Source organism: Podarcis cretensis (genome assembly GCF_951804945.1).
Source record: "Podarcis cretensis genome assembly, chromosome: 2".
NCBI lineage: Eukaryota > Metazoa > Chordata > Lepidosauria > Squamata > Lacertidae > Podarcis > Podarcis cretensis.
The window spans coordinates 38,435,213-38,461,673 of NC_137171.1; the positions used below are offsets into that span (position 1 = coordinate 38,435,213).

At 42.8% G+C, this 26,461-nt stretch overlaps 1 protein-coding gene and 1 long non-coding RNA gene across 4 annotated transcripts in view; both read right to left on the reverse strand.

Moving 5' to 3' along the window:
- The window catches only part of GAS7 (growth arrest specific 7), a 134,737-nt gene that overhangs the window by 88,549 nt on the left and 19,727 nt on the right, over positions 1-26,461 (reverse strand). The window lies entirely within an intron of this gene.
- On the reverse strand, positions 347-8,208 carry LOC307210451. The gene is made up of 3 exons (XR_013836018.1): positions 7,134-8,208; positions 1,994-2,170; positions 347-471 (listed from the first exon to the last, which is right to left on the reverse strand). It is a non-coding gene; the product is annotated as an uncharacterized lncRNA (long non-coding RNA).

A 26,461-nucleotide genomic window follows, 5' to 3' on the forward strand; every position in this document is an offset into this window, starting at 1 on the left:
AAGGACGCAGGGCAAAGCGTCGCATCTGCGTGTGGAGTGGTTTGCACTTATGCGCACGTGAAAAGCATGATTTAGTGCTTATGTGCATGTCTGTACTTCTGGGTTTGCCGCCGACATTCACTGGAATGGACACTAGACAAGGTGGACGTTTGCGGAGGTATTACTGTATATACAATAACAGCAGCACAATAAAAGCAAAATATGAGTCATTGTAACAGTCAACTTTTTTTTTGTTTAAGAAAAGAAAACAGTGTTACAAAAAAGGCCACAGACAAATGTAACACCTATCAAAATCGTGCATGGTTGTGTTAGCTGCAATTTATCAGCAAAACAATGACTGCAAACCTTGAGTATATTTTTTATTACATATAACTTGTTACTGTCTTCCAGAGAATTCTAGCATGATAAAGCTGGTTCCATTTAACTCCCTCTCTTTGGCACGGTTCAATGTAGCTGACACAGGCTGCGCTGCTAAGAGATGTTGAAAAATGGAAACAGGTCAAACAGCTGCACTAAATGACCTAGTTCCTCTGCAGCCTATAATTCCAAGTGCTTGAATGGGCTGAGCAGGACCACAGGACAGAGAGAGAACATGTGCTCTGTATGTAGAAGATCCAAACTTCAGTTCCCAGCATCCCCCTTGAAGAAAGGGCCTCAGGGACCAGGACTGCAAAAGAAAGGCCTTTTGCACTTGGAGAGCTGCTGCCAGCACAGTCCTGGAGAACCTGTGGTCCCTCCAGAAACTGTTAGACTCCCATCATATCCCAATGGCTATGTTGGTTGCGGCTGATGAGAGTCTGAAATGTCTAGGAGGAAACAGGTTTCCCGTCCCTGAAGCACATAAATCCAGAATTATTTGATTCCATATAAAATAGCATACTGGTCAGGTCAGGAGAAAAGATAAACACTTGGAAATTACACAAGAACACCGTGAAAAGTGTGCTCATGCAACATGAATGCCCAAACCATGGGCAGTCCTGTATGTACCATGCAGTTTATGACTGTGGCAATGACCAGCTCTCCCCTCCCCCCCCAATCAATCACCCTCAAATGTTCATGTTGCTGAAATTTTGGTTCTTCCTTGCATCTTTACAGAACATTTGGTTTCCATGGCATCAGATATACCGTGTGAGATTGGGCTTATATTTAGAAACTGGAACAGGGATCATGTGAGCACCCAAATAGATATGCTTGTGTTGTTATAGCAACCAACAACTTCTATCTACGATTACTCAAATCAAGATTCTTTTCAGTTGGTAGAAGAATTCACAGTTGAACAAAATGACCCTGTTAGCAATCTCAGCTCCAGAGAGCGGACCCAACCTGGGATGAATATTGCTTGTTTTGCCAGTGTTGAAGACGAGCAACAGAAACAGAAGCCTGGCATTGCTGCAGTGTTTATGACTGGGTGGCATTCAGCAGCTGAACAGTTGGAGAGAACCCAAGAGGAGCAAACATGATGGCGCAGCTTAGCCCCTGATGACCCTTTCAAGAGTCACTTGCCCAAATGAATGAGAGATGTACCAAGCCCAGACTGCACATACCACTCTCGCCACAAACACACTCTATGGCATTAGCAGGACACCTCTAAAGGGCTTTGTTGCCCTCTTGAGATCTGGAGAATAGGCTCGTTGTTGGTTGATTTTCAGCAGTTCTTGGACTGTCAGAGTCACAAGGCAGAGAGACCAGGGCAGCTGCAAAGTGAGAGCTCTAAGACTTGCATCACACGCTCAGGGAGTCCACAGCATCACCCAACAGGGGGCACATCCAGGCTTCATAAGCCGGGGTTGATCAACTTAACCTGGGTCTGGAGACCTGCAGTTAGATGCACATGGCTTTCTATATGGTCCTCTTCAGTAACTGAATGGACGCTAAACTAAGCCTGCATTTATAACAAACACACTCAATCACAAGCCCAAATGCCAGAGCTTTCAAAGGCCCTCCAAGTCCCTGGAGACCAAAAGGGCTTTGTTCCACTTCAAGTTTTCTTTACCTGCTGCCTCTCCTCAGGACTTTTCCAGATTTTCATTTCTTTGAGTGATAACTTTTCGTTTCTTGCCAGTGCCGGTGCAAAACAGCAACACAAGGCCAACTACTTCACATTGCTGCATGGCAGGGCCAACCCTCTCTTGTACGAGTTAGTTGCAGCAGATGCCGCCAGGCCAGCAGCCTATGCAGCGCAAAGAAGAAGAAGAAGAGTTTGGATTTGATATCCTGCTTTATCACTACCCGAAGGAGTCTCAAAGCGGCTAACAATTTCCTTTCCCTTCCTCCCCCGCAACAAACACTCTGTGAGGTGAGTGGGGCTGAGAGACTTCAAAGAAGTGTGACTAGCCCAAAGTCACCCAGCAGCTGCATATGGAGGAGCGGAGACGCGAACCCGGTTCCCCAGATTACGAGACTACCGCTCTTAACCACTACACCACACTGGCTCTCACTGCAGCACAGTGCTCTGTTGTGCGTGGAAGCACCCCCTATTTTGCAGATAAAGTGTAAGAGTGCTTGCTTGCAACCCATTGTCTGCGGGCTATTTTCCCTCAGGTTTTGGCACACAGAGTGAAAGTGGTTAAGGAATGGCAAGCAGCTGTACCGTTCCTCTACTAAGAGTCCCACACATTGCTGTGGAAGACGTGTGGACATATTCTACCAATGATAAGGTACAGCTGGGGCGTTATTGATCTGCTTAAGCTAGAGGTGGGCAACCTGTGGCCCTCAGCCCAATTTAGGCTGTGCCCACCTTTAAAGCACACTCAAAACACATTCCCTCCCCTCAAAGAACTCTGGGTGCTGCAGTTTGTTAAGGGTTGCTATGAATTGTAATGCTGTGAAGGCCAAACAACAGCGCCCAGAATTCTTTGAGGGGAAGAATGTGTTTTGAATGTGCTTCAAAGCTACAATTTGTATGCAGTGCTAGTGCACACAGGAGCAGAGACCCCTTAGGGAGAGGAGAGGGAAGTTGTGGAGGGCTAGAAAGAAGGGGAGGGCAAAGTACTCTGCAAGGAATAAGACTCCTGACAAGAGCAACCTGTCCCTCAATACACAGCCTGCTGCGTAGGGAAAGAGAGAGAGAACATAGCAGTAAAAGAGAAGACAGATAGCCAAAAGAGAGAAAATAGAGTGGCCCAGTATGTGGCCCCCAACAGATTGCCCTTTAAAGAATGTGGCCCTTATGCCTGACTAAAGCCCTGAGGCTGCAGTAACAGGGAAGAGTCAGGCATCACCAAATCTACATCCAGCCTCACTAGAGGCAAAGGTGAACCCTTCCACAGATTAGGCCAGGACACAAAGATGGATGAGTATGAATAGGAAGTTAAGAGTCAAGTTATTGGTGTTGCTTGGAATTTCAGATTCTCCACTCCGGTTCAAAGTTGTCTGTGTATCTAAACAGAACTGGGAAGCCCATCAGGAAAGAGTTGCATAAGATTAAACTTTGATACAACCGGCCCTCCAGAGAAAAGAACCAGATGCAGAGGTGAGTCCCGAGAGTCCACTTTCTGTGAAACAGCATTTGCCTCTAAAGCACTGTATGCTTGGAGGAGCCTGGTTTTTACATACATTTCATCCAGCAATATGCAAAGACATTCCATATGCAAGACTTCACCCCCACATTTTATTTTATTTTAAGGATCTCTCAGTTGTGCAACAGTGCATACACAAATTTGGTTTTATGCGCATCAAAAATCCATATGAAAACACTAAAAGTGGCTTGGAAGCACAGTATATAGAGGAAAGGGTGTTTGTTTGCACAATAAAGACAGGCGATCAATTCAGGGCTGCCTCTTTTGAGAGATAAGCCTGATAAGCACAATATATCTATTGCAGGCCTATACGTTTTCAGACGGTAGGTAGAGATCGAAAGGTGGGAAGGATTCAGTAACCTAGGCTACCCCTTACTTAGCATGCTTGCAGTTCTGTCCAAAGAAACATTTTAGCACCCACCTGCACTCCAGACTCAAGCTTACTTCCACATCTACTGTTCGTGAGAACAAGGTCAGCGGCACAGTAGCTTCTCCTAGTGTCGCCGACAAGCCTCAAGCAAGAGCACAAATGGAATCTGAATGGCTGCAGAGGGCCTGGTTCTCTCTGCCCCAGCCAGCAGTGCTTTGCTGTGCAACTGCTCTCTTTCTCACCCTGTAGTAGCCCTTATTAAAGGAAGGGTCTTCCGTCTTCCTCCTCCTCCCTCCCTCCCTCCCTCCCTCTCTCCTTCCTTGGTCTGCCTAAGAAGATTGCCAACTGCTTCCCTCATTTGACTGTGCCACTGGGGAAGTGGAGTGGAGAAGAAAAAGCTGAGCTGTTTTCTATTTGCTTGCTTGCAAGAGAAAGTAAATTGGGGTGGGTGTTGGGGGAGAAGAGAATATGGAGAAGGAATTATCCATCACTTTAAAACATGCTAGGTTTAAGAGGCAGCTGCCTACCTTCCAATATTTTACAGAGGAAATGCGGTGACACTTCTGTGCATGAGCGGGTGGGTTTGGAGGGCAGAGTCAAGCAAGCAGCACAGCCTAATGGCCCATGGCAGAGCTAATAATCAAGATTCAAAAGTGCCAGAAGCAGAAAGCGGAGGAAACTAGAGGTTCATGCAAGCCAATGGCTCCAGATGACTAAAGCAATGAGGCAAACGACAGCTTTCAAAATTCCTTGTACTTTGCCAGTCTCCCCTTTTAAGCCCCCCCCCCATCTTTTCCAAGTCTCCCCACACTTCCTCCTTAATTTTCTGAGATCAGTAACTTAAAGAAGGAGGGAGCAGGCTTGCCCAAGGCCTGCAAATGCACAAGCAAGCTACTTCAAAGAGAGCTTTTGCACAGGCGTTTAATTCCCACTCAGCCAACAAGGAAGGATTAAATCCTGCTACCTTGGCTGCCAATGCAGGATTCAAACCTGTCCTTCCACCCATCAGCTGATGTCACCAGTGACATAGGCTGATGGGTAGGTGGCCATGGTTTGGGGAAAATGGCCTCATGAGTCAAAATTGCCCTGTGGGCTGGAGGAGCCCCATTCCTGCTATAAGGTAAAACAGTGTCTAGAATAGAGTTCTACATACAAGCTTGTTTCTTTAAGGCTTCAGCTTCAACTGAACAGACATGTGTATGGCACAAAAAGACAATAGGGAAGGCACCACTTGTTTAAAATTGTGGTGACTAGATGAGACAAACTAGATGTCTGTCCTGAATGAATTTTGAGTGCGACAACTAATACACAACGGGATTCACTGCTGTGTGAGCTGGAGAAGAAGGGGACCAGAGGAAGAATCGTTAAGAACACAACAGCCTACTTTCAGTTTATGATGCTGCTGTAAGAGGAAGTCAGAATTTCCCCTCTCCCTCCCCAATTCATACACAATTGTGGCTCCAATATGGAGAGGATTCCAAATAATATGACAACTCTTATCTATTTAACCTCTATGGCAAACACCCCAGTCTACGTGAACAATGAGCTTCAGGTTACCATCCTAAACCTACTTTATTAGTGAGTGAGTTGTGGACTTACTTCTGAGGAAACATGCACAGGATTGCACTGTCTACAAGTGCTGCCTTTTGCGAGACTTTGTGAAACTGAATTCCATATGGGAATTCCATAGCTACCCCAAACTGCCGGGGTTAACTACACTCCTTTACATGATTACTATTTCTGAGAAACAAGCAGAAATTGTTTCCAGATTTTCACAGGGGTTCATGATTTTCTTTCAATTTACTTTAGCATTTGATTTGATCCTTGGGTGTATAAACAAAATGACAGGACGAAGCCCATTCACGGTTTATTATCGGAAGGCAGCTGATCATGAACACAAATCCCAAGTGTGTCAACAGCCCTGACAGGTGGGAAAGGCAAAGTGGAAGCCCTGTCATGTTCAGTGATTTTTGGCTTCAGTTTAGCTTCCATAAATGCAATGGCGAAGTTTGCAACCAAAAAAGAAAAGAAAAGAAAAAAGCCGCAGCAGAAAATTCACAGGAGTCAGCAAGAGTTCAGATATGAAAAGAGCTATTTTTAGATCTTGGTGAGAAAATTTTAATGTGATTACCCCTCAAATGTCAAAAAGGATTCCTGGGAGATCAATATATACGATACAGCTGCCAAAAAAACCATAATAGTGAAGCTGAAGGAGTCTGGGAGAGTGACTGAACCTTTCGTTCCTTTGAAACAAAAAGGGCAGGCACAACACATAATTAAGAGGAAGTTTCCTCATGTTGTTGTTTTAAGTAACTAACATTGCCTAATGCAACTAAAAAAAAGTGAGTAGTCACATTTTTTACATTTTCCCATAGTTCTTGTCCCTGCAACATAGTTGCACATAAATTGAAACTCCCCATAATTTGGGAAGTGGGAGTTGCAAAAAAAATGGGATTCAAGCCCCAGGCTTCTAGGCTTCAGAGTGCCTTCGATGAAATCATGGCCCAAAGATGTGTACACCTACTGCATGCTTTCCTTTGTAGCACAAAACAGGCTAAATTATGCAAATCAAGAATGTGAAGCACACCCTTGTCCTGCTCACACTGAACTACTTACTGGTGCCTGGAGGTGGGGGAGGGGTGCCTAATCACTCATGGCATCTAATAAAAAAGGTAAAGGACCTCTGACAGTTAAGTCCAGTCGCGAACGACTCTGGGGTTGCAGCGCTCATCTCGCTTTACTGGCCGAGGAAGCCGACGTTTGTCCGCAGACAATTTTTCCTGGTCATGACTAAGCTGCTTCTGGCAAAACCAGAGCAGTGCATGGAAACGCCATTTACCTTCCTGCCAGGGCAGTACCTATTTATCTACTTGCACTTTGACGTGCTTTCAAACTGCTAGGTTGGCAGGAGCAGGGACTGAGTAACGGGAGCTCACCCCGTTGTGGGGATTTGAACTGCCAACCTTCTGATAGGCAAACCCTGTAAGATGACACAAATCTACTGACCACAGTCATGCCCTCTAGAATTTAGGATGAAACGTTATACCTCTGGTGAAGTGGACTGCAGTTGGCATATAGTGTATGGCACAATAAATTTGCTCCATCTTAAGACTCTGTTGTTTTTGCTGTAACAGACTGCCCCTTGGAAACTGCCCCTGGTAAGTAATTTGAAGAGGTGCAGCAATGATAGGAATCATTGTGAACAAACTGTGTCAAAAGTAGTTTCTAGTCACTGCCTTACTTACACCTGTCCATTGATTTGGTAGAGAAAAATAATACTTTAAACTCCATGTTACACTTCACCCTTCACTCTGATGTTGCAGCTACTGACCCATAAGGCAGAGGTGTGCTAATGGATGTTACTTCTTTTTGTGCCATAGAATAGAATAGAAACTTTATTCGCCTCAGCCAATGGCCCTAGCAACAAGAGAACGTTACAATATACAGTGGTACCTCGGGTTAAGAACTTAATTCGTTCTGGAGGTCCATTCTTAACCTGAAACTGTTCTTAACCTGAGGTACCACTTTAGTTAATGGGGCCTCCCGCTGCCGCCGCGCCACCACCGCACAATTTCTGTTGTCATCCTGAAGCAAAGTTCTTAACCTGAGGTACTATTTCTGGGTTAGAGGAGTCTGTAACCTGAAGCGTCTGTAACCTGAAGCGTCTGTAACCCAAGGTACCACTGTACACAGAAGAAAGTGAAAATTAAATTTAAAAGCACAGTTTGGGGTCCTGAGTCAACAGTCAGATAATGGACCTTTTTCTGATTGCCCCAGCTAAGAACCTAGCAACCTTTGCTGCTGTCTGCTCCGCTTGATCTGCCATAAGAAAGGACATATTATACCATATTGAAGTGGGAATCAACAGCTGTACTAAAAACAGAACTCCTACATATGCCACCAGCCTTCCATTTTTGAACAAAGTTAACAACACTGCCCGGCTAACAGATAAATTTCAGAGGGCACCTTCTGGAAATATTAAAAGCCTTATTTCATTTCTTTGATATTTCCCTGTGGATTGATTTTAAATTCCAGATTTAAAATCACACACAAAGGCTAATTTAGATAACAGCTTTAAATTAAGTTTCCCATTTTGGAACTCATTTACTTCCTGCAGAAATTTGCATTATTAGTGGATTCTTTTAACACATAAAAACATTTTGGATTGCATCTGAATATGATGGTTATACAAGCTAGGAGCATAATACAGCTCTCATGAACTGCAGAATGATAACTGCTTATGGACAAGAGACAAATTTCTGCTTGGCTTCTTCTGTATATACACTAAGATATCACTAAGCAATATCACATCTTTGAAGGTTGAAGGGCCCGCAATCCTATGCAGCAATCTGAGCTTTTTTGCCCAAGGTGGTGGTGGTGATCCTATACAAATTAGGCTAATGTGAATTGCATTGGAAAATCTCCAGATGCGCTAGAAAGTGTGATGTAATTTAGTATGTTTCTTTTACTGGTAATTTGTAAACAAAGCTTTAAAAGTACCCCATGTTAACATTTTGTCCCAGTACACCTGGAATATTTGGCGGGGGAAATTAAAGCAAGCTTAATATGATTTGAATGTTATACTATGTCAAAATGTTTTTGTAGTACTTGTAAATAATTAAAGGCAATGCTTGGGAGAACTGGCAGAAAAACATTAATTGCACGTTCGAAACTGCCAAGCTTGCCTAATTTTGTATTTGCAAAGGGCATTCAATCATTTGTTACTAACGAACTTATGAAACAGAAAATTTTACATGGAACAATAAAGCACTGGAAAAGATATCCCATCTTGGCAAATCTTCTGCCCAATGTCACTGATCCTATGCACTCTTATTTACTTCTGAGTAACCATACACAGAAGGCAGCTAAGTCTAGGATTTTTCAGAGGCACAAGATGATGGTTACTAGGAAAAAATATGGTGCCTCTATAAAATGGAATGTTAGTATCTCTGCTGCTCAGTTGGTAGAGTCATATTTATTTATTACAAGTATTTTTCTCTGCTTCTGTCACTCTGAAGACTATCAGAGCAGCTCATAATATTAACTCATAAGAATTTATAATTTGCAACTGAATGCACTGCAGAGCTCAGGTAATTGGAAGGCAGAAAATAGCGCAAGATCACCTACATGGGCTCATGCTTCTGTTGAAGTGCCTGGGAAGAAGCCCACAGCAATGAAGACAATTCATGACTAAGTCTTCACATGGGAGTAAGCCCTAAACAAGTGGGACTTACTACTGAGTGCACATATAGAGAACTGTGCTGTTACTGTATAAAGTATTATGCTGCCCTAGGCTCTTTTGGGAGGAAGAGCAGGTTGTAAATTCAACAAATAAATAAATAACACAATGCTGAAGTCAGCCAAAGGCTGGCTGAGCTGCTATTGGAAGTAGATTAAATACCCCTCTGCCAGGTCCAGAGGGAGACCAGCCAGCTAGACAGCACCTACAACCACAGAAAGCTTGGAGGGGGGGAGTGAGTACATACTAGCAAAGAGCATGTTATGTGTGGCCAAGAATCCATTGCTCAGCCTGGCTGTAATCCCATACCCACCTACTTGACTGAACTAAGTGAGACTAATTCTGAATAAATATTTAAAGCACTGTACCGCTAACCTCAGAAGGTCGTCACCCCCTACGACCCGCCCCATGTTTCTCTTTTTTTCTATGTGACAGCAGCTGTTTGATAGTTGTTCATGATTCAGCTTAAGATATTGTGTATCTAGGCCTTTATACCCTTGTATTTTAAATTTTAAACCAGAATTTCAAAATTAAAAGATAGTAAAAACAAAACAAAACCCCATCCAATTTATTTAGCCATCTCCCCTATGTTATCTTGATCCTCTGGCCTTAGAAGAAGTTACATTATATGGGAAGCAAGTAAAGGGATATACAATATGGTTTATGGGAGTATTCAGTCTAGTTAAGGACCTCACTCTCCCCCATCTATCCTTATGAAATGTTCGTCTAAAGCACAATTCACATGATGGCTAGAACTGGCTATATTTAGTCCTGGATCAATACCAACAGTGCAGCTGTTATAATCAGTAGTATTAAACATGCATGGATTCAATATAGAAATTATTTTTATGTACCTTTGGGAAGATTTCCAATATAAGCTCTATTTTAGCATTCTGAAAAATCTCCAAGCACCAAATTGCCTCGTTCCTATCATTATTAGTCTTGTTTGCATCTTAACACGGGTTTCAATTTTGAGAATGGTGTTCATAACTAGGACATAATAATGGTGTTTTGAGAATTGTGTTAATAACTAGTACATAGGTAAACGTAAAGGTACCCGTGCCAGTACGGGCCAGTCGTGTCCGACTCTGGGGTTGCGTGCCCATCTCGCTTAAGAGGCCAGGGGCCAGCGCTGTCCGAAGACACTTCCGGGTCATGTGGCCAGTGTGACAAGCTGCATCTGGCAAGCCAGCGCAGCACACGGAAACGCCGTTTACCTTCCCACTAGTAAGCGGTCCCTATTTATCTACTTGCACCCGGGGGTGCTTTCGAACTGCTAGGTTGACAGGCGCTGGGACCGAGCAACGGGAGCGCACCCCCCGCGGGGATTCGAACTGCCGACCTGACGATCAGCAAGTCCTAGGCCCTGAGGTTTTACCCACAGCGCCACCTGCGTCCCTAGTACATACTCAGGAGTATATCCTCTCAAATACAACACATCTTATTTCTGAAGAGTGAATGCATTGAAAAGTGCTATGTTTGGGTACTGATGTTACACTCACACCATGGCATGAAGTATGTTCAACTTACTGAACTTTAGGAGGACAAAGGCAAAACAGAGAGCAACTTATGACACAACAAAAGTAACTAAATAGGAACGTGACTATGAACACATTCCTCAGAAGGCAAAATCACCACATAGTGAGGTAAAATATGCATGGTTCTGGGGGTTCTTAATCAACATTTTATAAGTCAAATCAGTGGTTTTCAACCAGTGTGCCGTGGCACCTTGGGGTGCCTTGAATGATGGTCAGGGATGTCGCGGGCAACACTGGCCTCTGTCCCTCTTTCCTTCCGTCCCTCCTCTGAGGTCCTCTGGTGTCTCTGCCTCCCAAAAGCTTGCGCAGCTGTTTGTTGCAGCAACCCTGGCTACAAGCTCCCTAGGCAAATGGTGCCTCTGGGGCTGACCAGGGTATGCCAGTTTACAGGAGCTGTGGTGGCCTTGGAGTAAGCAAGCAAGCAAGTGGGTGAGGGAGCCCAGCCTGCCAACGCTTGCTGTTGGGAATCGACAGATAAGTCCCAGGCCAACCTCTGCTTAAAAACCTCCAATGAAGGGGAGTCCGTTCCTGCCTGGAGATCACATAATACTGATTTCACACATATACAACTGTGTTGTTACAATCCAATAGGGAGCAGTCCACAGTACCAGGGGAAAATAATATACCAGTGGGTCACACCATACTCTCTCCCTCACATAGCACATGCACAAACATGCATCTCTTTCTCATTCATATATGCACTTCATATATACATTTATTTCTCACGCAGACCATACACACAAAAACCACACACTACACACAGACCTCTCTCTGCCTGGCTCTCTGTCACCTCCACCTCCAGTGCATCTCTCTCAAATCAAAAGAGCATGCCTGACATTCAGATTCATTGCTGGGCTACAAGTCACGGTGCCTGTGTGCTCTTTCCAGGTTTAAAGGCAGTGTGCCTCCAAATCTCAGTGGCTGGGGAACACCAGTGGGAAAAGACCATTGTCTTCAAATTCATTCTCTCTCTCTCTCTCTCTCTCTCTCACACACACACACACACACACATCATATTAGCCTACTTGGCGACCAAGAGTGGGAGATGAAAAAGTGCCTGTAATATGCAGCTTGGATTGCTGGCACCATCTGGAGCTATTTGCCCCATTGGCACCATTCTGCAACGCAACATTTCTCCAACTGTAGCCCCTCTGTGATCTGGCTTGCGTGGGTTTGTTCTGTGGAGGTTTGGCATGCGGATGTCCTACAATAGGAAGTATAAACAATGCTGCTGCAGCAGCAATATACTGAGCAGAAAACGGATGCCCTGTGCAAAAAATAAATAATATTACAGTGGTACCTCGGGTTACAGATGCTTCAGGTTACAGACGCTTCAAGGTTACAGACTCCACTAACCCAGAAATAGTACCTTGGGTTAAGAACTTTGCTTCAGGATGAGAACAGAAATCGGGCTCCAGCAGCATGGAGGCAGGGGAGGCCCCATTAGCTAAAGTGGTACCTCAGGTTAAGAATAGTTTCAGGTTAAGAACGAACCTCCAGAACAAATTAAGTTCTTAACCCGAGGTACCACTGTAGGAATCATATGTCTTTTAACATACAATTCCACCTTCACTTGTATGTGCTGTCTGCTTGGCCTTCATTTGTAGCATTGCTATAGTTTATATATGAGGTATATATAATGACAACCAAAACCTCTGTTCTTATAATAAGTGAGTTTTGTCATGTAATCTTGAATAACTCTAAAAACAGGCCTCTGAATCTGCCTCCCCCTCAAAAAGGTATTCCCAGCAGCTCCCTATATATTTCCCACCATGCCCCACCTGCTTTTGTCCTGGTTCAAAGACTAGTTTCTCCTGTCTTATACTTGAGGCATTTTTCTCCCTAAAGACCACTTCGAGCACTTAAGGAATGCTTCAGGAACGCTTGCTGATACTGAACATTTGCTAGGTGAAAACCTACCCATACCTGTTTGTGGTGGCTTAAGTAAATCTCAACGGCATTAGCAGTGGTGGGGAAGCATCCCCCTTGTTTGGGGAAGCAGGGTTGGAGAAAAGAAGAGCAGGGGAGGGAACTGAAATAAAATTCTCCTTTTACCCTTAAGTCCTAAACAGAATTCCTGGTTAGAACTCAGTTGGCAGAGCATGAGACTCTTAATCTCACGGCTGTGGGTTCGAGCCCCATGTTGGGCAAAACGGGGGGGGGGTGGACCAGATGACCCTCGTGGTCCCTTCCCACTCTACAATTCTATGAACCTTTAAAAAAAGCATTACACTCACAGTCTAGTATGTAGAAAATAATATGTTGAGGTTGGACGTGGGAGAAAACAATGCTCACTGGGTGGCCTTAGACAAGCCATTCTGTGTCACAGTCTAAACTACTTAACAGAGTTTTAATGAGGATGAAACAAGATCAGGATGTATTATAAAAAGAAAGAAACCCTTTTAAGTTAACAAACGTTTCCTAAAACTCTAAAAATGATTGGATGGGTTTCAAAAGTTACCACATGAGACAGAAACTGCATTGTGTCAAGGCATTTCTTGATTTAACTATTTAAATACAGGATTCAAATGAAGATGTGGTGGGCGGTTTTGTGTTTCGTTTTGCAAAAAGGTGGTTATAAAAAAATAAGTCTCAGTCCTGTAAGTTGGGCGGGGGGGGGGTACTATAGTTAATTTAATGAAACAAACAGTAAGAACAGGCCCTGCTAAGTCAAACCAAAGGTGTATCTAGACCCACATCATGTTTCCCATAGCAGTAAACCAGGTGCCTATGGGAGCCCGCAAGCAATATATGGCTGCATATCATACACACTATGCATTTAAATCACATGACTCACCCCAAAGAATCCTGGGAACTGTCAATCACCACTCACAGAACTACAGTTCTCAGACCTTAAACTATAGTTCCCAGGATTCTTTTTTTTTTGGGGGGGGGTCCATCTGCTTTAAATATACTATGCGTATATAGCTTAAGAGCACCACAGCACTCTCTCCACTCATGTTCCCCAGTAACTGGCCTTCAGAGTGGACAGCCTTATCATTTATGAATTACCGGTACTCTAACCAGCCTAGGACTTGCCAATCAGAAGGTTGGTGGTTCAAATCCCCGCGACGGGGTGAGCTCCCGTTGCTCAGTCCCTGCTTCTGTCAACCTAGCAGTTCGAAAGCAAAGTGCAAGTAGATAAATAGGTACCGCTCCAGCGGGAAGGTAAACGGCGTTTCCGTGCGCTGCTCTGGTTTGCCAGAAGCGGCTTAGTCATGCTGGCCACATGACCCGGAAGCTGACCGCCGGCTCCCTCGGCCAATAAAGCGAGATGAGCGCCACAACCCCAGAGTCGGCCACGACTGGACCTAATGGTCAGGGGTCCCTTTACCTTTAACCCCTTTAAAGCCACCATAAGGCGGGTGCCCATCATTACGTCTTGTACCAAACTCCGTAGTTTAGCAAGGCACTATTTGGAGAAATACTTTTTCTTGCTTGAAGGCTGAGCCGCCGCCATCAATCTGCACCATTTTAGTGACCTCAAGCTTCTAGTTACACACACACACACACACACACATATATATAGGAGGGAGGGAGGGAGGGAGAGAGAGGGGGAGGGAGAGATCCATTTCCCCCATGCCATACAGAATTCTATACTCCTGTTTCATGATTTCTCTAATACCTATCTGGGACATTACTGAGATCAGAACTGAAAAGAACAGAATTTGTTTTTGTTGCTTTTAACATTTGCCACAGAACCTTATGCAAGGTGGAACAGGTGACTTAATAAAAAAAATGTATTTGGCAAGTTAATCAAAACTGGCTCCAATCCAAAACTTCAAGGGCATCCCTACCCTAAAAACATAAGTGGTGAGTTTTCCTTTGATAGGACAAGTCACATTCTTAAAGATTAGAGTGAACTAAGCACTTTCGAGCACCGAAAGTATCTTTGGCATCCTATGCATGTTTATTGAAAAATAATTCCCCCTGTTCAATGGGGTTTACTGCTTAGAAAGTTGAAGTTTCAGTTACACGCACTGCAGTACTTGATAGGAGCTTTTACTCCTGTTTATGGTCTTTGTTTTTAAACTAAACCATAAGGAAACAGTGCCAAGGTACAAACTGACTGAAAGTTTTCAAAGTGGGGGCAGACTAAGGGAAGCTGTCAAGCTTTATTCGCATTTTCATAGAGAGTTAGGAAAAATCAACTCAGTACACAGAGATGATACTAAAAGCTGCAGACAGAGAACTGTGCTATGGACAAGAGGCAAGCCACAAAAGGAAACTAAAGAGGTCAGAAATATGGGCAGGAAATAACAAAATGAGATTCAGCTTGGAAAAATGCAGCTACGGGGGAAAATCAGCCAAATAGAACTATTCAGTGGGAGGGAGGTCTTGGGGAAAAAACAATTATAGCATTTATGACCCATCCCACCCTGCAGCTGGGGAGCATGTGTCTTTGCGCACACACACACACACACACACACAGAGAGAGAGAGAGAGAGAGAGAGAACAGCAATCATACAACAACACGTTATAGAAGAATCCTGTTTTAGCTCTAGTAACTTCACAACTGTATGATGGACTTCATTTGCCATGTCCAATAAGAAGAAAAAATAGCACACCGAGAAATAATGCTGATGTGGTTCCGAGTGTGTGCAGAGTGACAGCCTTCTTGATTTAAATAGTTGACCTAGGATTGCATAAAGATTTGTTGCTTCATGCAAACATCTTGATTTGTTTTAAGCAAAAAAGGTTCAGCTCTGTAAGGTGGTAGGGCATATAAACATCCCATCATGCAAAGCATAGAACCCTGGAATCTTTGTATTCTTAGAATTTCAGAAGCTCTTTCCAATGATTAGCCCTTAAGTGTCTTAAAGAGGAATACTTCCCAGTAAATCATATACTGTTCAAATGGGCTGTCCTTCATGTCATGTTCAGCAAACATATTGGCTGTGGCATTTTCCACAAACTGTATGATGTCTGGAATTCCTAATAGCAATGATACTGGTAGTATCACATGGCTGGTTCACCCATTCCCTTCATAAATTAGGCTTAGCGTTATACAAAACAAGCTTTTCTACAAAACAAGCACACCACTGTGTCTTCCATGGCTGCCCTTCAGCCCAGAAAGTTCATCCCACTGTATTTTGTTTTATAATCCACACACACTATCATGAAGTTCAGAGTACGCAATGCAAGAAAAGGAAAACAGCAAATTATATGACATCCTATTAGAACACCATTGACATGTTTCCACCCTTTGCTCATTTAACTGTGGGCGCCAAAGCCAATCAAAGGAAGTTGGTCCAAAACATGTCTATGGTTCAACTTTGACAAGCTTGCAATGAGTAGTTCCATAGCTGGGGTACAACTACTAAGAATGTCTTTCTTTTGAACACTTGGTGTCTAAGTCTGAAGCACAGGTGGTATCATTAATAGAGCACCTCCAGTGGATCTCAGAGAAGCAAGCAATGAGATGTTATCTGAGGTATACTTATCCTTACTCATTTCTTTTATCAGCTAAAACAAACACCTGAAAAGAACTAGTATCCAATGTGGGTGTCAAACCAGATCATCAGAAAAGTAACTATTCAGAAAGAATTACCTTAGTTCCATGTAGAAACATGTTTACAGAATTAAAATTTAAAGTCATGCCCTCTGCATTTTTAGATGGCCACTATAAGAAATTACCCTTGGAGCAGCATTTCTGTCTGTTTTGTTGAAAAGTTATAGAGGATATTGTTCATTATTTTACTCAGAGCCCTTTTTGTAAGGATCCTTTTGAAAAATATTTGAGTTTAGTGTCAGGAAGAATATTGCTATACTTTAAAAAATTTACAAGGTATTGGGGGGGGGGGGAGCTATCTGAAAACTATGTTACTTTGTTCCCTTATTTGCACTGGTAACCAGGAAATGAAGAGCTAAATTTGTGGCTCAACTCTGAAGGTTCCTGTTTTGTTGTTGCTGCTATGGCTTATTGCTAAACAATAAATTTACTACAAAAAATAAATAAATAGGAAGTATCCACCTAACTTGTTCCATCAGCACAAGGATTTCTGCTTGCACAATGAAACACTCCCGTCCCACTCACCCCACCCCACCCCACCCCAAAAAAACCTACTCCGGGGTGTTGGAGGAACTTTCAGAACAGATCTAGGAAGTGCATGAGGAAAGAAAGGAGGGAAGGTTCTGTTGTGCAAGCGGAAATCCATGCACTGATTAAATGAGTTACCGTAGTTGGATACCACCCAGGGTGAATGTCAGGTGTAGCTGCAATGAGAATAGCTCTGCAAGCCATACTGTTCAATGTAGTAACCTATGCCCAACATATTAACTGAGAGAGAGAGATTGACTTAGGAAAAAAAAATAAAAGTTGGGGTAGGCTGATTACTTTGGGTATAAATCTCCAGAGTCAACAACTTTTACCAGCATTCAGTTCACCTCATTAAAAAAAATGTTTTTTAAGTTTTCTCTACACAGACCGCAAGGAAATGCTATATTGCACTTAAAACATGGGAAATAATTAGATTAACTTTGTAGCTATGATAAGTTTTGACTTAGCTGGTAAGGGCAAATCAGTTCACGAGGTTTGAAGTCACCCCAGTTTGAAAAATGAGCCATACTTAAAATATAAAAACCCTACTGGAAGTTCAAGAGCCAGTGTTGCTCGCAGGAAAGGAGAAGTAAGAACTTTGCAAATGGCTTGTATCCCATTGTTAGGCCTTGACCCTGGCAGTCAATGATTGAATACAACAGAATGGAAGAAATCTAGAACAAAATACAAGAGCAAACTCTAGCTTTGATTCAGGTACCATTAGAGTGCTCTACTTACAGCTGAAAGACGGACAGAGCTTTTACATCAGTGAAGCTCAGCTGCAAGGAGGCTCAGCTCTTGTCTCCAAGCACAGAGTTTCTCATGCTCTATATTTAGGCCTGTTTCAAGTACACAATGCCCTGCAACCCCAAAACTGTGAGCAAGGAGGTGTAATTAGTTTTCCTCCTGCAGCCACCTTCTCTGATGTTCTGAGAATTCATTAGGAGTTTTCAATGGTCATCTCAGGATATTCTTCAGGTTGATCCTGGCCCACATGAGCACAGACTCTGCTGCAGAAATCTGGAATTCCAAGCATCTTTATTTGCAGCGACTTTTCTAAACCATTTACAGCCATTAGAGCAATGGAGAATGTCATGCAACTGAATTGCTGGATTATCAAAAGTTTTATATTATGTGTCTCTATCATTCTGCCTTTTTCTTGTAGCCACAATACTTAACATGCCTTCTCTTCCCACACATCCATAACAGAACACCCGCAGGCTTTTTAAAGAACAATTTCACCATCTATTTGAATTAAATAAATGCTTGCAAATCTGATTAGTTTTCGTAGTTTATTTTGGAGGAGAATTTTGTTCCCTTTGGCACGGAGTACCTGCAATGCTGATCACAGTGATTCTGGAAGGTGGATCATCAACTGGCAACATAAATCATTTGGATTAAGGGTAGAACAGAATCTACTCTATGGGGCTGAAATTTTGTATATCTTTGAAATCCATCAAAGTTTTAAATCCAAGTACTTTAGACTTCCCTGTTGCTCATCAAGATGTCAAACAACAATGCCATAAAGTGTAAACTATGAGATACTGACAACCACTGTCAGGTACTGATAACTGATATGTCAACACTAAATGCCACTGCATATCAGTTGCTGGCTGCCAAATATCCTGAGATATGCTGAAATCAAATATGCACAGATATTGGCTTTGAATATTCAGCAACTATTTGGCTTATGGAAACAACATCAACATTCAGAGACCCTGGGAGCAGGTTTGTTGCAGCTCCAAAAGGAATTTCCTTGCACAAAGTATTGAAATGCAAAGCCTGCCCCACCTCGTAAGTTTATGTTAGCTTACAACGTATAAAGTTCCTCTCGCATTTTGTAGAGCAACCTGCTCCTGGCACCTTCTAGGATCGGGGTTTCGCATATTGTTCCTATGGGAAGCTGACCTTGCCTTTGTGCTGCACTGAACAACTCTCTGAGTCCCTTCTAGCTCTGCGGCTGCTTTTACAAGCTACCCAGAGAAGCCAAAGTTCCCACCCGCAACTACCTCGCTTGTTTCTGAATTGCTAACATGGTTGCCATGGTATCTTAAAGGCAGGAAACAGCCCTTTAAAATGTGAATGATAGCCAGATAAGCGGGCACTATTTACCTGAAATTATCCAACAGATGTGCATTCAACCGTTTCTGTGAACAGTTTAAACACCAGCACACCAGCCCCATTGTTTAAAAATCAAAACATCCATGCTGGTCCCCACCTGTAGCACAATACCTGCTCATTTAAAACACTGGGATTTCAGGATTTAGAAAAGAAAGGGGGAGGTCATCTTTTCCTTTATGGAATGAATACAATGCTGGCATTTGTGAGATCAGCAGAGAGACATGTTGACAATTTCCAGCGAAAGCTCTCCACCACCATTCTATAATGATGGCACCGTCATGTTCAGTCCTTTTCCATGGTTTGCTACAAAGCTCCACTCGGCATTCAGCTCTCTGAGGCAGTGGACTGGCCTGACTCACAGAGGATCTACACAACATGACTGGGTGGGAGAGGCGAAAGAGAGAAGGCCTGGGAACGCATCCAAAAGTTCAGATCAACGCAGAACCTCACAAAACTGCTATCACCAAACACAGTTCAACAAGCCAATTGGAAAGGAAGCTTTTATTTACAACTCACATTTAACTCCAGATGACACCAGCATGAGCCCAAACAAGGCCTGCATCGCATTATGCATAGATTTCACAAACCTATGACCTCAGATATGTTCCAAGCACGTTGGCCTGCTTAGTCTTTGCCAAGTCCCTTAAGGGGCTGAGGCAGACACATGCTTGAAACATCTGACACTCTGCACAGAATCTAACGAGCAAGGCAGCCACGTGTTCCTCCAGCCACCATCCCCTACAATGCCGTCATTGCCTGATCCTCACTTCCTACACTTCTTTGACACCTTTAAAGGAAGACAGAAGCATCTATTTCCATCTAGTGAAAGACAAACCTGTCAATTTTGGGGTTCTCTCAGACTATCATTTTTTTCAATATTAAGTTCAGTTTGCCACATTTTCACAACTGATTGCAATTTAAGAAATAAAAGAAAAATCCCCATGAGAATTCATCAGCATTCTAGTGCACATTTCTACTAATATTTCATTTCATTGTTTATTTATAAGGGTATTTCTAAACCAACTATACAATTGCTGTATACAATAAAATCACTGAAACATACTCTACTTCGCCAAACCTTTATTAGGCATTACAAACATAGGACATCATAAAACAGCCATATATAAAATTTTAAAATATATACAAATAAACAGTCATGTAAAAATATGTAATAATGAGGATTTTCACTGGAGTTTCTTCCCGCTAAATAGTGCCATTCACCACTCTAAGAGATACTCTTGATAAAAACTCATTTTTGTCAATAGGAGCAAATGACCCAACTAAAATGGTCCCAGGAAATAAGTGTAGCAGTGGGGCAAAAACTTGCATTTGATTTTAGAAGCCAGGTACTCTTTAATCTGTTGTTGTTGTTGTTGTTGTTGTTGTTGTTGTTTAGTCATTTAGTAGTGTCCAATTCTTCGTGACCCCATGGACCAGAGCACGCTAGGCACCCCTGTCTTCCACTGCCTGCCGCAGTTTGGTCAAACTCATGTTTGTAGCTTCGAGAACACTGTCCAACCATCTCGTCCTCTGTCATCCCCTTCTTCTTGTGCCCTCAATCTTTCCCAACATCAGGGTCTTTTCCAGGGAGTCTTCTCTTCTCATGAGGTGGCCAAAGTATTGGAGCCTCAGCTTCACGATCTGTCCTTCCAGTGAGCACTCAGGGCTGATTTCCTTAAGAATGGAGAGGGTTTGATCTTCTTGCAGTCCATGGGACTCTCAAGAGTCTCCTCCAGCACCATAATCTAAAGCACTCTTTAATCTAAAGAACATCAATTCTCGTAGTGACATTCTGCAAGTATATAGTAAAATCTTCAAAATGTTTGAAGAGCTTAACACTCCACCAAAAGTCAGGGCACTTAAAAACAGAACTAGTACCTGGTTTGATGATGAATGTCTTCAACTTAAAAGAAAACAGCGCCACATTTTCATAGATAACCGTACCAAACTAGAACCTTTCTACTTGGATGAAAAAAGAAAATATCACCTTGTTCTGGCCGAAAAGAAACAAAAATGTGCCACCCCAAAATGGTCCCAATCACTTGACTCCATCCAAAACAAAAATAATAAAGCATTTTGGTCAATAGTATATAAATTTCCCTAAAATATGCATATTTGTATGTTATTTTCACCAATATGTGCATTTTTATGCACTTTCCCTAAATGCACACAACTTATGCACACAGTATATATGTCTGGAGAACTGTATCGCAAAATTTGGACAAGTGCAAATTTCAAAGAAGAGCTGTGTTTCAGTTCATTTTCCACTGCAGTAGTTATCATCAGGTGCAACTTTAGAATAGGGAGAGAACTGGCAAAAGGCAACCATGTTGTCACATCTTTCCACTGGAAACTAGGAACTTTTTCTCTGAAGAGGAACACAACCTGCAGAGGCCACATGGCATTAGCATAATGTACAAGATTATTGCATCATATAAGCCAAACATGGAGATCTTTGAAATCAATGTTGAAATGGCATGCTTTAATGGACACACTCACTTCTTGCCCTCTAAGTCTCCGATACTCAGCTCTGATCAACCAGAACTCTTTACTTTTTACTAGGTGAGCACAGCCTGGCTGCTTTATTTCCAACTTACCTGCAACGTTGATCATTCATGTATCAGAATGTGCACAATGGTTTACACAACACTGAACAGAGCCAACCAGCACAGAACCTGTCTTTAAAAAGAGTAGCCATGAATGGCAATGTATATTTTATGATGTTGCCTGGATTTTGCTCAAGTCCTCATGGTACCATTTCCATTATTATTCCTAAATAAGTCCAGGATTTCAGTTTTGCAGACTGACTAATCAAGAACACTGTATCATCCTATCAATTTAAATTACAGTTATACCTTAAAGGGTGGTTCCTGCGTATATTCAATCATTATTTGGTTAAAGTTCCATAAAGCAAAGGCTTTAAAAGATATTAAAAGGTCCCATCTACTTTAAGGCAGGGGGTTTTTTTTTGGGGGGGGAGGAGACAGAATTATCTGTGAAGTTACCTTACAAGCCCAACTATTAACACATACTTAAAAAAACTCCAGCACAAAGAGTTCCCACAGAAATGGGCTGGTTCTATTTTTAAGTGGCAGTACAGTGTTAAATCATGCAACTTTCGGATCCACAGCCATTGGAACTCATCTGGAACTAAATGCCATTCAGCTTCTTTCCTAGAGCATATGTGAGCCACAGACCATTCCATGAGACACATATGGCTATCCTCAGTTGGCATATAAAAGCATGCGCGCGCACACACGCACACACACACACACAGAGAGAGAGAGAGGTACGGGCAATGGGGGTCAGGGGAATGTGGTGGATGTTATTACAAAGTGAGGTCAGAGGCCCAGCAATGCGAGAGATGGGTGTGTCACATTACTACAAAGCACACAGAGGAAAACGAGATTCATTCAAAAGAGGAAAAGATCCAATCAAAGTAGGTGTGACCCATTCCTGACTGGTAATGAATTAGAAAAGCAAGTATATATGGACAACGAAAGAGAGACAATAACTTTCTGTGATGAGCTGGCCACTCCCAGTCTCAACTGAGCCTGTCTGACAATGTCAAATCCACTAATAAATTCCACACAGCAGTTTCACAATACTTCTTTGTTGACGTATTAACCCAGTATTGTCAACTCCCACCAACGGTGGGTCTCCCAAGGCCTCAGGCACATTTCTCTCCCAGTTCTGCTACCTAGGACTTTCTGCATGCTTGAAATAGGGAACAAATCCTATATCTCCATATAGATCCTATGTAGGCTGCAAAGGAAGAAAACACATTTTCTTGCCTTCTCACTTATAAGCGTTCATTGCAACTTGGGGTCAGTGCACACCATTACTGGGTGCATGACGAGTCGGTGTTTTGCAGGCTGGACAGAATTATTTGCATAATGAAGCAGCCTAACGAACCAACCTTCAGGAACACAGGTCATAATTTGCCACTAGAATTAAAACACCACACACACAAACGCAAAAAAATGTTTTTCCCCACATAGACACAAATCTCACCTGAATTGGCTTTACCTCAACCCCAGTCCGGGATCTCCCTTTTCACCTGCATTCTATCCAGTGCAAATGTGTCGAAGTCACCTCCCTCTGTCACAAATTTACCTTTCTACTGTAATCAATAGGTCTCCTTGCAATTGTCAGGGAGGAGGTGACAAGTGTATACAGGCTAAACCTGTCCCATCTGTCGAAAGGCTCTTACTGAAATGAAAGTAGAATTCTCCTTTCAAACATCATTGCAAAATTTCACAATAGAAGCAAAACACAAAAGCTACACTATCCAGGAAGGATAAAGTGTGGGGGGAACCATTTCAAGTTACTGTATTTTTCTTCTTCTTCTTCTTCTTACGCCTGATAGTTGCCATGGACACCAGAAAACTTTGTATGTATCTGTGTCTAATTAGCCGCCCCCACACTGCACCATAGCAACACAGCTAATATTGTCCTCTAAAGATTACTGTGTTTTTCGCTTCTTAAAGCATATAGATTTGTAGCTAGTTCTATAAAGGTTACCAGTTTCTTAAAAAGGGTCAGTCTGGAATGCATCCTACTAGTTAAAAGGAAAGCAAGATGTAAACATCAGAAGGGGAATATTCTTTCAGCAGCCAGGGCTAGGCTATGAAGCTGCTTTTCAGTGACAGGTCTTGGGCTGGGATATTCTTGTCCTGAAAAGATTAAACACAAGGAAGTTGAGGTACCTTCATGCTTCTTCTTGTCCATTGTCCAACAGAGAAGAAAAAGCTTGCTGGTGTAAATCAGGGATGGGGCTTAAAGGGAGGCGACCAATATTAATCTCTGCTGTAACACAGTCTGATAAAGTGAATGCTGTTTGCCTGATCAAGGAAAACAGACATGGGGGAGAGGGCAAATAAAAAGAACATACTATCAATTTGTGCATTATGGCACAGCATCCAGCAGATATGCAACATCTTTCAAGGATATTCCATCACTCCAGACTTTCGTCCCCCACTCTAATAAAACCAGCTACAAGGAATTTCTTGCAGTCAGAACCTTATCAAAAATGCATGCCCAACATGTCACTTTCTTGATTTACTGACCATTTCTGTGTGGAATCGCAGCAGGCAACTCTTCAGAAGTATCCAGGCAAAACAGCCAATGTCACTTCCTTCTGAATCCTGCAGTTGGTCCCTTAGAATTCTCTCTTTGCTTACACTCGAGTTTCTCCTAAATGGCTTCCAATTACCTGGCTTTACTGCATGCTTACTTGGATGTAACTCCAACTGAGTTCAGGGAGGCTTACTTCCAAGTAAGCATGCTTAGGCCTGCAGTTTACACTTGCTTCAATTCCAACCTTTTGTACTGTGATTTTCCACAGCCTTGCACCTTACCTGCTATATTAACAGATTTGCCGAGATATAGTTCATAGGTTTCTTATCACAGGTGTGCCGCCACCTCGGTCCAGCTGATGACCTGCATCTCCTGCCGCTTCTTTCCAGACTTCTATATAGTCAGGTTCAAGTTAAGTTCTAACCATAGGCCATCACTTCCTGAAAGCTGCAGTACCTAAGCTAAGCAGCACATGCTGAGTAGCACATGCCACCATCTAGGGAAAGCACCTGGAAAGTAATATTGCTTGTGAGATGCTTAAGTTTCCTGGGTCTGGGTAGCAATGATTCACAATGCTAATAATTGCACATTCATATATTGATGTTTTCATGCCCTTAGTAATGCTTCATGCACCATTTTCTTAGTGTGGGAGAGGTCACAGGCTGATTTCCAGTCCAATAATCTCACAGTGCACACGGATATTTCCCCTTATCTTCATGGGGCCACATAGCAGATTCAGGATGCATATGACATCTCTATTCCTCCTACATATTTTTACTATTGTAAATGTCAAAAACACATGCAGGGTACCATTTCTTTCTTCTTCTTTTTATTAAAGATTTTGTTTTACAGAAGTGAGTGTAATGTCTCTCATATTTTTTCCATGTAACATTTTTACAAATCCGTTTCATTTGTTGAGACATTAGGGGGAGAAAAAAAAGGGAGGTGGAGGGAGGGAAGATGGGTGGGGGTGAGGTTGGGTGGCAATGTTTCTATTATGCTTAATGTATATAGGGTTTGGTGTCAGCATTGCTTGTGCTGTTCACTTGTGTTCCTTTGGTGGTGAGAGAGATTGGAGTTGGCCTAGGGTGTGGTTGTTTGTTTGTGACTGGCTGTGGTGATCTTTGTTTTCGTGTGTGAGTGGGATGGATGGGTGTTTTGGATCAGGTTAGCCATATTGATTTGTATGCTCTTGGTGGATTATTGTCATTCTCTTGTTGGGCTGTGTATGTGATAAAGGGGAGCCATACCGGGGTAAAGGTGTCTTCTGTTTGTCCCCATGTCAGTTTCAGTTTATTGGTTAATTTTTCTAGTAGGACTGTTTCCCATACTATTTGGTACCATTGGTCCATGCTTACTCCTGACAGGTCTCTCCAGTGTCTGGTTATGGTGTTTCTGGCTGCTGAAAGTAGGTGGGTTATGAGTTCTTTGTGGTGTAAATGGGCATTGTTGTCTTGGAAGATGTTTAGTAGGGCGCAGGGTACCATTTCTGAAAGCTTTAAGAGGCATACCCTTATATACACTCAAGGTTGCAAAAAGCAGTATAGCTTATTTTATTTGTATACCTCATAATGGCTAAATCTGCAGGAATGGCAAGCCAAACCATAGCTTAGTGCTAATATGTGAAGATGCAAGCTACCAGGGATGAGATTGCAGCCACTTTGAGCCTCTCCGGTCCTTTTAAATCAGTATTGGGTGGAAGCTAAGCCAAGATATGGCTTAGTGTGGCATCCCATCCCAGGCTTGTGGTTAAGTTCTCTCCTCCTTAACCACTAGCTGCAGCAGATGTTCTTAAACTGGCGACCATCATTTCCAAGTTTGGATGAAATGGGAAACTAATGATTGGTTAGACACTTCCAAGTTTAAGCACAGCTCAAGTGAAGGGGTTCTACATACCAGCAAAGAGCTTGAATTCATTGCCGCTTAATGAGTTGAGATACAATCACCTGAACCAGATCTATTTGTACAGCAGGTCTTTTGAATTTAGTAGCCACTTTGGTCATTTGAAAAAGTGATCGCCGATTAACCATATTCACAAATTTGACTTCCGGTGGTGAGGTAGGGGAGAATAAAACAGAGTTCTTAGCATCAGTTGCAAAGTTACCTTAAAACTACATTGTGACATTCAGCAGGGCTTCTTTTTCAGTAGCTATGCTTTGAGGGACTTGGGCAAGGTGCTCTCAATATCCCACTACCACCTTGGTCACTGTCCCCACCTGGCACAACTGCTCTCCCACAGCCACTGTCAACAGTTTATTTTCCATCACTCCTCACTGCCTTGTTTGAATGCCTAACCAAGTACCTACATGGTGGGCACAGCATCCTGCTGCACTCTCCCTCTGGGGTCAGGATCTCAGGAGGAGCATCCTGGCCAGCCTTCTGCAAATTTTAAAGTGGTGCTCACAGGAACTGGTTCAGTAAGTAATCATGTAGCTATGAAAATTCTTTTCCTACTTCCTATCAGAAAGGAAGGAAGGAAGGAAGGAAGGAAGGAAGGAAGGAAGGAAGGAAGGAAGGAAGGAAGGGCAACAGCTTGTCTTGAAGACAAGGATGGGC